The sequence below is a fragment of the Lissotriton helveticus genome, chromosome 1_1, assembly GCF_964261635.1.
Source record: "Lissotriton helveticus chromosome 1_1, aLisHel1.1, whole genome shotgun sequence".
Lineage (NCBI taxonomy): Eukaryota > Metazoa > Chordata > Amphibia > Caudata > Salamandridae > Lissotriton > Lissotriton helveticus.
In genome coordinates, this window is record NC_136057.1 from 74,894,767 (window position 1) to 74,907,245 (window position 12,479).

Consider the following 12,479-nt stretch of genomic DNA (forward strand, 5'->3'; position numbering starts at 1 on the left):
AGCCCAGGTTGCGTGTGTGGTCGGTTGGCTTGGGTGCGGTGCCCAGGGCTGGGGGCCACCAGGAGTCGTCCCAGGCGGAGGGCAAAGAACCCAGGATGAGGACTTCCGTCTTGTCCGAGTTCAGTTTCAGGCGGCTGTCCTTCATCCACTCGGCGACGTCTTTCATCCCTTCGTGTAGGCAGGTTCTGGCGGTGTCGGGGTCTCTGGTGAGGGAGAGGATCAGCTGGGTGTCGTCGGCGTAAGAGATGATGTTGAGGTTTTGCTGGCGTGCGATGGCTGCGAGAGGTTTCATGTAGATGTTGAAGAGGGTGGGGCTGAGTGAAGATCCTTGCGGGATGCCGCAGATGACTTCGGTGGCCTCGGAGCGAAACTGGGGGTGGCGGACTCTGTGTTCTTCCGGCGAGGAACGAGATGATCCACTCCAGTGCCTTCTCTTGGATACCGATGTTGCTGAGGCGCTGGACTAGGGTGCGGTGGCAGACCGTATCGAACGCAGCGGAGAGGTCCAGGAGGATGAGGGCCACTGTTTCCCCCTTGTCGAGCAGGGTCCGGATGTCGTCGGTGGCTGCGATGAGGGCGGTCTCGGTGCTGTGGTTGGCTCTGAAGCCGGACTGCGAGGGGTCGAGGGATCCGTTCGTCTCGAGGAAGGCGGTCAGCTGTCTGTTGACGATCTTCTCGATGACTTTAGCAGGAAAAGGGAGGAGCGAGATGGGGCGGAGGTTTTTGAGATCGGTGGGGTCTGCTGTAGGTTTCTTCAGGAGGGCGCTGATCTCGGCGTGCTTCCAGCTCTCCGGGAAGGTGGCGGTGTTGAAGGAGGCATTGATGATGTTCCGGAGTTGGGGTGCGATGGTGGAGTCGGCCTTGTTTAAGACGTGGTGTGGGCAGGGGTCGGTCGGTGATCCGGAGTGGATGGTGTTCATCGTGCGGGCTGTGTCTTCGGTGGTCACCGTGGTCCAGGTGCGAAGGGTGGCGTTGGGGGGTGTTGGTTCGAAGGTTGGGTGCGTGGGTGGGGCGGCGAAGCTGTTGTGGATGTCGGCGATCTTGCGGTGGAAGAACGTTGCGAGGGAGTCGCAGAGGTCTTGTGACGCAGTGATGTCGTTGGTGCCGGTGCTGGGGTTGGAGAACTCCTTGACGATAGTGAAGAGCTCTTTGCTGTCGTGGGCGTTGTTGTCCAGTCGTTCCTTGAGGGATTTCTTCTTGGTGGTGCGGATGAGCTGGTGGTGCTTGCGGGTAGCGTGTTTGAGGGCGGTCATGTTGTCGGTGGTCCGGTCGAGGAGCCAGGCTTTCTCGAGGGTGCGGCAGGTCTTCTTGGAGTCCTTGAGGTCGTCGGTGAACCAGGATGCCTTCTTGCTTCTGGGTCTGCTGGGAGGGTTCTTTAGTGGCGCGAGGTCGTCGGCGCAGGCGGTCAGCCACTGTGTGAAGTTGCGGGCTGCTTCGTTGGGGTCCGTTGTGTTGGCGGGTGGGCTCTGGCTGAGGGAGGTGGTGAGCTGGTCTGCGGTGATCTTGCTCCAATTCCTGTGAGGTACCTGTTGCGGGTGGTGGTGGGTCGTGGATCTTTTGAAGCTGAAGTGGACGCACCAGTGGAGTCCGGTGGCGTGGCTGAAGGTGATGTACTTGCTGGAAGAGAAGACGGGATCAAGCGTGTGGCCGGCGTAGTGGGTGGGGGTGTTGACCAGTTGCTTGAGTCCGAGGTTGGCGAGGTTTTCCAGCAGGGCGATGGTGTTGCCGTCCTTGTTGTTCTCCAGGTGGAAGTTGAGGTCCCCGAGGAGGATGTAGTCAGTGGAGGGGAGGGCGTGCGGGCTGATGAAGTCTGTGATGTCTTCGCTGAATTGTGTGCGTGGTCCCGGGGGTCTGTAGACGAGGGTGCCTATGAGGGTCGTCTTAGGGTCGGTGTGAATCTGGAAGTGGAGATGTTCGGCTGCGGCGAAGGAGTCGTTGGCGTCGGTCGTGATGCAGATGGTGTTCCTGTGGACGATGGCGATGCCACCTTCGGTCTGGTTGATGCGGTCCCTCCTGATGATCTTGTACCCGTCCGAGATGGCGATGGCGATGTCGGGTGCAGAGGAGGCGTTCATCCAGGTTTCCGTGAGGAAGGCGACGTCCGGTGATGTAGCGTCGAGGAGGTTCCAGAGTTCCACGGCGTGTCTGTGTACAGAGCGGGTGTTGATCAGGATGCACTTGAGGTGGTTGCTGCTGGTGTTTGTCTTGGCGGGTGCGGGGCAGGTTTGGAGGCAGGTGAACTTGCAGGTGCAGCAGGTGAAGGGTCCGTGGGTGCGTCTCGGGGTGGCTCGGCAGCATGCGTGGGTCCGGCCGGCATTGAGTGCGTTGAGAGTGGCGGCGTCGTAGGTCAGTCGGGTCGTCTTGCCTTGGCAGGGAGGGCCAGGGGTCCTGGTGCTGGGCGCGGGCCAGGCGCGGACGGGCGCAGACGGGCTTACCTTTGGCGCACCTTCGGCGCTCAATCGGCGCTCCCGCTGCGCCCGTCCGCTGCGCGCGTCCGCTGCATGGTCGCTCTAGGGGCGTCATAAGTAAGGAGCCGGGAGGGAGGAGCAGCTGGGTGGCGGGAGCGGGGCGGCGAATGGAATTACAGGGGGGCGGGGCCGCAGGGAGGCAGCGGCGGGAAATTCCAAGAAGCAGCGGGCAATTCCCAGGAGCAGCGGGAAATTCCCAGGAGCAGCGGGAAATTCCCAGGAGCAGTGGGCAGCGAGCGAAGGAATCTGCAGGCAGGAGGCGGCAAAGGCAGGCAGGAGCGGCAGCAGTGAGTGGGGCGACCAAGCCCTGTGAACTGAAATTGGAGTGAGTACTGTAAACAATCCAGAGGGAAAAACCGGCTTAGCAGAAATTATTTCGACATTAATGAACATACAAGTCAGTAAACCAATTTTGTGCTCACTAGCTTTGCTGTCACCATCAGTTTCCCGACATAGCACAACATCTTTTGAGGAATCTATAATTAATGAGAACATACATGGCAATAACAGTGGGACAACAAAATTAGTGCATACCACAGAACCAAGTAAAAACCTTTCGAGAAGTGCGAAGAAACGTCTGAAAAAACAGGCAAAAAACTTAAAACAAGAAAGAAAGCACAACGGTCTTACAACTGGGCGCCAGAGAATCCATTGGTGCTCGACCCAAAAAAACACCTGCAATACAAGTGCCCACACAAAAGAACCTGGAACCACAGAAACTTTTCCCAGATTTTCAAAGGGGAAGCCTGGTGAAACATCAAATAATACCAAATAATCCTATACCCCAACCAATTGTGAACGGACCGGCCAACAACAAGGAAGAGCAGCCACAACACAAATTAGAAGTGAGTCCGCCATTGGTCTGTACAGGCAGTCTGAGTATGGTACAGCATGAAGAAAGCTATAGGAACATTCAGCAGACAGCACTAGACAGAGAAATGATATTACCCATATCAGTGAATAACAGGGAGTTTCAGGGGTCCCAAGAAACTAATAACGACCACGAAGTATCTCCAACAAAAAAGTGACTATTTGCCGCATATTCACTCGCGGCCAGCCAACCAGCACAAGGGTTTAAAGAGGAGAAGAATAATATAATCATTTTTACACCTGAATACACATCACGGGGAAGTCTGGACGCATTAAACAGGTCCAAGATTCTGCAAATTTTTCATCATATCCCAGAGCTCTCTACCATCTCCAGTGAAGACCTTACCGAAGTTCAATTTATAATCTTGGACAACAATACAACCAGAGAGTCAACGATAATAATATGGACTGACGGCTCGTTTGTACAAAAAATTATGAAAGAAAAAGAAAGGTTCGCAAACTGGGGGATTAATGTCCACACTGCAGAAGAAGAGAAATATCCATTTATGCTAAAAAGAGGAAATCCAACACTGCGCCCAAGAAAGTCCATTCTAAAACGGACAAATTATGTTCCTCGCACAACAGCATACCCCAACATAAAAATTCAGGGGCATATTACCAAGCAATAGCGATAATTATCGCTATTGCTTGGTTAGAGAGAAAATTTTACCGCTAAGCTGCAGCGATTTTTGCTGCAGATAAACCTTGGTATTACTAAGGTTTATCGCAAATGCGATAAAAAACGGCCGCAATGCATGAATATCGCTGAAAAGTCAGCGATATTCATGCATTATCGAGCTAATGCTCTTAGCCATGTTATCCACCTCCCATTGGATAACATGGCTAAGAACTGCTCAGGGGCAGGTGTTAGCTTTTGTAGATATTCGCGCTTTGCGTGAATATCTTCAAAAGTTGGTAATAGGAGATAGCGATGTTAGCAACTGTTTCCAGTCGCTAACATCTTGGCAAGCCCACTTTGCATGTCATTAGTGATAAATATCACTGACATGCAAAGTGGTGCCCAAGATGGTCGCTATCTCCTACTAGCTGTCGCTAACTGGTGTTAGCGACAGCTAGGTAATAGGGAGATAATTTTATCTCCGCTTTCTTGGCTTTTAAAGCCAAGAAAGCGGAGATAAACCCCCTTGACAATATACCCCAATTCAGTTTTTGCCTGAGTCCGCTCAAACAAAGCGCACGTGCTCCTAGCACACAAGGAAATGGTTGCCTGAGCAATAAACCAGGCAACTTGCTCAAAGTAATCTCCTGGAATGTCTACGGGCTAAAAGCCTCACTACATAATAAGGAAGCATTTGAATTCATGCAGTCAGGGGACTTGTTATGTCTGCAAGAAACTTGGTCGCTCACCCCAATGGCTATACCAGGCTTCATGGAATTTCAACAGCCGGCAAAAAAGCGTAACATATTTGGAAGACCCTAAAAATTATCTTTATGAAAGCAAATAATTCATGGAGCAACGGCCTGAAAACTGCCTGCACTGCATTACAGCTTGACATGACCAAACTGAATAACAGGGAGTTTCAGGGGTCCCAAGAAACTAATAACGAAACATGCATTGATGGACTGGACAAAGGCCCCTCTGCCCTCAGAGAACAAAGGATTTTGGGGTATAAATATTGGGACCCTGATCCCATGAAATTAGATCACTTTGGACTACAAGAAGAAACCTTTACTGAGGAGAGGAACCTGAAGAAACTGAGGAGAGACTATTCCCAAGCTGAAGTGCTGCTTGGGGAATTGGCCTGCAGTGGTTGCCTTACTGCCAAAGGAAGGAGAAAGGTACTTTGTGTACTTTGCTTTCAACTTGTGAAGGATCTCCAAGGGCTTGGAAAAGAGCTTGCCTCCTGCTGAAGTATCAGGGACAACAGACTTCACCCCCCCCAGCTCCCCAGAGTTCTTGTGGAAGTGCCTGCTGCTGTTTTGGGCCTTCTGAGGAACTGTGTGAGGCAAGGAGCTGGAAGCACGTCTCAACGAGAAGAAGCGTGTCACTGTCGCTGTGCCTGCGGTCGCAACTCTGAAGGAGGGTGTCGCCGCTGGAACTGTCACACTGCACCGCATCGGAGAGAAGCGTGTCGCAACGAAGAGGAAGCGTGTCGCCGTTGCTGCCGTCGCACCTCCGAAGGAGGGTGTCGCTGCTGTAGTTGTCGCACTGCACCGCATCAGGAGAAGAATCTCTCAACGAGGTCGGAGCGTGTCGCCGTCGCTACGCCTGCCGTCACAACTCCGAAGGAGGGTGTCGCTGCTGGAACTGTCGCATTGCACCGCATCGATCAAGAGCACCTCGCATCCCGGCGAAGCGCGCCGCCATCGGAGCTGCTGCCGTCGCATCTTGGATGTCGCCGCTGTGGTTGTCGCATCGAGCGAAAGCTTCACGCTTCGTGGGAGAAGAGCATCGCCTCTGGAACTGCTGCCGTCGCATCTTGGATGTCGCCGCTGTAGCCCATCAAACTGAGAACTTCTCGCATCCCTGAGAAGCGTGCCGCATCTGGAAGATCTTCACGTCTTTATTTCTTTGTATCTAAACTTTGCCACATTCCCATCGCTGCGACACTGCTTGTCGTGGAAGCGCAACGCAACTTAAGGTACATTGACGCAGAGTGTCGCATCTAAGAACTGAACTGAGCTAAGCTTAAATCTACCATCTTAAAGTAATCATAGTGTGTATTTCTGTCGTTTATGGTATTGTGGTAACTCTATATAAAACTTACTTATTTTTTATATAAAACCTGTGTGGTGTCCATTTGTAGTGTTGTCACTGAGTTACTGTATGTGGTCACAACTGCTTAACTTACAACGCCTCTGAAATAAGCCTCGACTGCTGGTGCCAAGCTGCCAAGGGGGTGAGCAGGGGTTATTTTAGAAGTGTAATCCCCCTTATCCTGACTACAGGAGAGGGTCCCTACTTATCACAAGTACCTACCTTTGCCAACTACAGATCCCCAAATCTAACAACTTCGATTTCTATTACTAAGAGAATGAGGGATCTGTAGGACAATTTGGGAGGCCTAAAAGGCGGTAATTCAGGGGGAGGCCCTGGCTCAAATGACGGGATCATGAAAGGAGAAGGTGGATAGGTGAGATATTGCAGTTAGAGGGGAAACTTTGGGTGCAAAAGTCAGAAGAGGTACAACAGGCTTTGCGCCTTAAAATCAAGGAATATACCGACTTATCCACTGACGCAGCCTGGACTCAACATAGAGCCACACTTAGCAGCATTTACGACGTAGGAGACAAGGCTGGAAAACTCCTAGCCTTCAATTCAACCCAGATCTTTTGACTGGGTGTGAGTGTTTGATTGATTCAGATGCCCCGTCCATCACCACCCCCTTTTGTACCGCTTTTGGCCACCATAAGTGTGGCAGTGTATGCTCAGACGTGAGTCCCTTGCTCACTTTGCCACTGGATTCAAGCAAGCCGGGCTGAAGACGGCTGGAATGCCAGAAACCGGTCCTCGGAAGCTTGTTTCCGGTCCAGGGAAGACATGGCTTGGCAGTTCGGGCTGGACTGTTCCCATGAGGCACAGGGTCAGACTGATTTGCATATAGCCATGTCTGAACTGGGGTGGCAGAGTGGGCTAAAGAACGGAGATGGATTCAACCCAGATCTTCTGACTGGGTGTGAGTGTTTGATTGATTCAGATGCTCCGTCCATCACCACCCCCTTTTGTACCGCAAGTCTATTCCTGGGCACTGTAAGTGCAGTGCTGCCATTAAGATTATATAGCGCTGTGAGTTTGTCATTACGAACTCCACAGCACCATAATGGCTACACACTGATGCCAGTGTGGGATTTAATGTAAAATGCACAACAGAGGGCATCTTAGAGCTGCCCCCAGGAACTCAACCAACTCCTAGTGACTTGACTGAGTGGCTGCTTAGGCTGCCACCACCAGACATGTTTCTCGATCCCTGGGTCGAGAGCTTGCTGCTCTCGGAGGCCTGAAACAATGCACATCCTGGGAAGAGGTGCCAAGCTTCCTCCCCCAGGATGGGCAACTCCACCCCTAAGTTGGGGGAGGCGAGGAGAAGCACAACTTTGAGTCCCTGCCATCTTGAGGATCGGGGGACCCAGCCAACCAGGGACAGGCTTCAGCCCCACTCCTACTGGAGAGTGGCAGAATAGGGGGTGTACCCACCCCAGGGAAGGGACCCATTGATCTTTGCCCTTTACCTACCTGTAACACCACTAAATTTAGTATTCAGGGGCAGACTGAACCTTCCTTCCTCAGATCCAGCAACAACAAAAAAGAAGAGAAGAAGGACGAGAAGCCACGCAGAACTAACAAGAGGATGACACCCACTGACTTGGCCCCAGCCCTACAGGCCTGTCTCCCCTCTAACCCGCTCCTGAGAAACCCTGGCGAGTCCAGCAGCCAGCAACCTCAGAAACCCCGAAGGACCTGCCTGCCTTCACTTTCAATACTATTTCTCCTGTGAACACCAAACGTGTTTAAACTGCAGCTTCTGGTGCCAGCCAGAATCCGAGATACCAGCCCACTCCGCACCCACCAAACACGGCCCGAGCTCGAGTGGAAAAACACCACAAGGTGGTCCCCCCGGCGATCCTGATCCGAGATCCGGCGACCCCTGACCTGCCTCAAGCCTCCAGATGACTCATGCAGCATCAATCCAGAGGACCCCCCCTACCCCGACCAAAGCAGGTAAGAAAATCCGACGTCCAAAGGCACCCCTACACCCGACACCCCATGGCCTTATGTGCCTAACCCAATGGTTCCTAACCCACCCTCAACATCCCAACTTACCCCTCGAAGTGGTGGTCGCTCCTGGAAGATCCTCGTCCATGAGCCTGCAGTTTTTCTTTGTCCCGGAGAATCTCCATTGAAATCAACAGGGCACCCGACCTTAAAACAGCCCCCTGCGCCCGGCCACCCTAGTACCGCTGAGGGTGCACCTTTGGTCCCCAACTTGCCCTGAGCGAAACCATAGGAGCTTTTCTCCCACAATCCCGTGGCCTGCTTGCCAGCCGCCACCAAACGGAGTCCCCCCTATCCTCCATAGGATAACATTGGGCCTCAACACTCTGCACCCAGCCATCTAGTGACGCTGAGGGTGAAACAACAGTGCATCACTGACCCTGGGAGACCCCCTGAGTCTAACCCCAGAACCTTAACTCCCACAATTGATTACTTACCTGAGCAACGTTAACCTGTTTTCCCTCCATACCATGGACACCTTTTCCCCAAAATGTTTCTAAGTGTGGAGTTTTGAAACCTAAAAATATTTGTTTAAATCGCACAAATAGCCAAAACGTGTTTACTTACCTGTTACGAGGAAATGTCCCAGTGCTGAATCTAGGTATCCAGCACGGAGTTAGAAAAGTAACGTGAAAAGTAACTTACCAGCAATTTATTGTAGAAGCCCATTCATTTCAATGTACTGCTCCAAAAAGTTTCCAAGTGTGGAGTTTTGAAAACTGAAAATATTCTTTAGAAATCATGCGAATAACCAAAACTTAATTACTTACCTGTTTCTAGGAAATGTACCAGTGCTGAATCTAGGTATCCAGCACTGAGTTAGAAAAGTAACGTAAAAAGTAACGTATCTGCAATTTACTGAAAAAGCCTATTCATTTCAATGTACTGTATTTGCTAAGTGTTGCATACTACTGCTCCCCTGTAAATCAAACAAAGTACAATTTCTACTGCCCACTTGAACTGTGTTCATACAAGTAAATTATTACTGCAAAGTATTTTTTATGCTTACCTGTGCCAGGCTTGCTTAGTTCTAACAATTCAACAACAGTATATTTTTTATACAAAAACAATTGGCCTAGAATTCAGTTCTTGAGTGAGTGAGACCATTTGCTGACTGAGTGTGTACATCAAATGCTTAACACTGTCCTCTGATACTGCCTTACTGCTCGACCAAGCTACCACTTTAGAGAGTAAGGTTCTATCTAACTTTAACCTCTGCCTACCTCTAGAGACCCTTGGACTCATTTCTATCTGGAAATAATGCTAATTTACTGGATGTCCATATCACAGAGGACGATTGGGTACATCATTTCGAGGGTATCTTCCAGTCGGATTCCCCGCCAACTGAGGGGCAGGAAAGGGTGGAAGGCAAGTCAGAACTTATTTTCACCACACAAGGTCTGTCTAAAAACAAGGCCCCGCGCCAGATGGGATCCCGCCAGATCTCTACATCGCCCATGTAGAAACCTGGGTGCCTGTGCTCACAACTGTTAGCAATGCTGCAGTCCAAGTTGTCCGCTCGGATTCTTGGGCTTTATCGATTATAGTCCCGGTATTTAAAAAGGGAGATCGGTACAGCACCTATTGTTATAGGCTCATTTCTCTTCTGGACTCTGTGGTGAAGGTGGTGGGCCACATGGTACTTGACACACTTGTATCTTGGGTTGATGAAAACAACTTCTTATCCGATATCCAATAAGGATTTCGCTCAGGTCGTTCCATAGTGGAACAGTGTTTAAACCTGTACATGGTTCTGAACAAATACACTGTGGCTCGTTAAAGCCCCATATACCTAGCCTTCATGGACCAGTCCTCAGCATTCCACTGTGTTAATAGGTCCAAGCTGTAGCAGTTGATGTCCTCTATTTGCATTGACAGTAACATCATTTTATTTCTGAGGGATCTTCACCGTGATTCAACTGCGGTTGTCCGCTATTCAAAGGTTCTGAAAGTGTCCAGTCAGCTTGACTTCAAGGGAGTGGTGTGTCAGGGGTGCATTTTAGCACCCTTTCTTTTTAACCTATATATTAATTCCTTAGAAAAGGCCCTTTCGGCCACAAATGCTGATTGTCCCCAGGCAGGCAAGCGTAGCCTGCCACTCCTATAGGAGGGCAGCAAGGGGCCTAAAACTTCTTCTGAATTCTTTTGTCCTTTTTATGGAGGACTTGGACCTTTCATTTAATCATGCCAAGTTGTTCATTATGCAGGTAGGACATCGTAAAGCTAAGCATTTCACTTTTAAACTCGGACTTTCGTCAATGCCGAAGACCAATGTTTTCTCCTATTTGGGAGTTGTGTTTGACGATTCCCTCAGTTGGTGCCCTTTGCTTACTTGGAAGAAAGGGGAGCTAGGGAAAGCTTTAGCAGCTGTTTTTAACTTTGCCAACAGAGTCGGAGGGAAGCCAATAGAGGCTCTATTGAAGATATACGAAGCAAAAAATATATCAAAGGTTAGTTATAGGCGTGAGATATTGGGCCACATTGGGGTAGGGGCAGTGCAAAGTGCTGAAAACTCTTTCCTGCGACGGCCCTTTCTGTCCCACAAAGCACTCTGTTTTATGTCGTGCACGAAGAATTGGGGATGCCTTTCCTCTCAGATTTACTGACTTTCCGTCCCCTGGATTTGTGGCCTAATATTTGGGCTAAGAAAATACACTCAGCAAAGACGTCCTATGGGAATGCCTTTCACTTGACCATGTCTCAAGCATCCGATGCCTCCAGTGTGTAAGAGTTGGCCTCTCTAGGGTAGGTAAGAACTATTCGTGAACCCTAAGCGCATATGTAAGAGGGACCTTTCTCTGGTCAAAGAGTGTTTTTTAAGAATGAGCCGCTAAGATAGATTGTGTTAAAAACTGTACCAACCACCGAATCTTATCTTCTAGGGCTTAAAAGCATCCATGATCGTTTTCTATTGACCCGGTTTCGGCTCAGCCTCTTCCATTACCTCATGGCACACCCTCGCGGCTTCCACAGAGGCCAGTGCCTCATGCCCTGTGGCTGTAACAGTGAGTCTCCTCAGGACATGATGCACTTTATAATGTTTTGTAGTGTTTATGCTGTCCCTAGAAAGTTATTTATTATTTCCATTCACAAAAAAGTGGGTTTTAGGCGGGTAAGACCAGCTCTTATCTTTTTACAGTTCCTCTCTAATGACACAGTTTTGCATACGCTTAACTTTTTACGGTTCGCTGTTAGACTCAGGTCAAACTGCTATTAACTTCTGATTAAATTCATGAATTTTTTTCTTGTGTTTTGATTAACTTGGACATATTATATTTGTCAATCTGTAACTTGGAAGATGTTTTATCATTTTATGTATGACTTTTATGGTTTTCTTTTATAAAACCGAATAAAGTTTGTTGATAATAATCACTAGGGGATTCATTTACAGGGTAGCATGGTATCCCTCACAATAACTCCAGGATTCACAGTCCACACAATGTACATGCGTTGTTCCCCCTACTTCCAACTTTACACGTAGCCCCAATCACCTGCCCAAACCTCTCCCTGCTGATACCAATGTGGTGCTCTGTCAACCCGCAGACCATATTTTTGGCCCCTTTGAAAGCACCCATACAATAAAAATGCTGCAGTTGTAAATAAATATCAACTATCATTTGTTGTGTTTGAAACATTTTATTGAATAATAAGACCTAATAAACATAAGCTGATTATTAAAGCAAATTAAAACATCAGTTGCTATACACATAAGAGACAAAAGTTGTACATAAAAATCAACATACTGTAACACAGCAAAGTTATGTTGAGCACAATTCTTAATTTCAGGCAATCTTTAAAGTTCAACAATAGAAACGTTCATAAAGAACAGGAAATGAAAGAAAGAAGGTGGGATACAGTGGTTTCATTAATGTAATGCTTCCTACATATAGAAAAACAAATACTATTATTTTCCTTAAGCAATAAAGTCCTCACATTAAATGTAAATGTAAATTGATACTTGTATAGCGCACTACTCACCCGCAAGGGTCTCAAGGCGCTTGTACGAATACCGCTGTGGAACCCATCCTGGCTTTCCCTGTGAGGTGTCCACTCCTGGGCACCCCCAAGGTGGAGGCCAGGCATCCTTAGCGTTGTGGGGGCCGTTGTGGAGATTAAGCAAGCTATTGCCCAGAGTTGCAGAGTGGGACTCCATGATTGGAATAGGCACCGAGGTGAGAATTATCAGGTCCATGGAATTTTTTAGCCCAAGACCCGCCGAGGCAGGGAATTGAACCCTGGTCCCGGGCTAAACCTCTGCATCAGGGTCTGCCGCTCTAACCATTGAGCCACACTTCTCCACTATTAAAATACTAAAATACTAAGAGAAAAATATTGAACAATAAACATTTCATGTGTAATTTGAATTCATTTTGAATATTTTAACCTCCTCAGCATTATTTGACTCA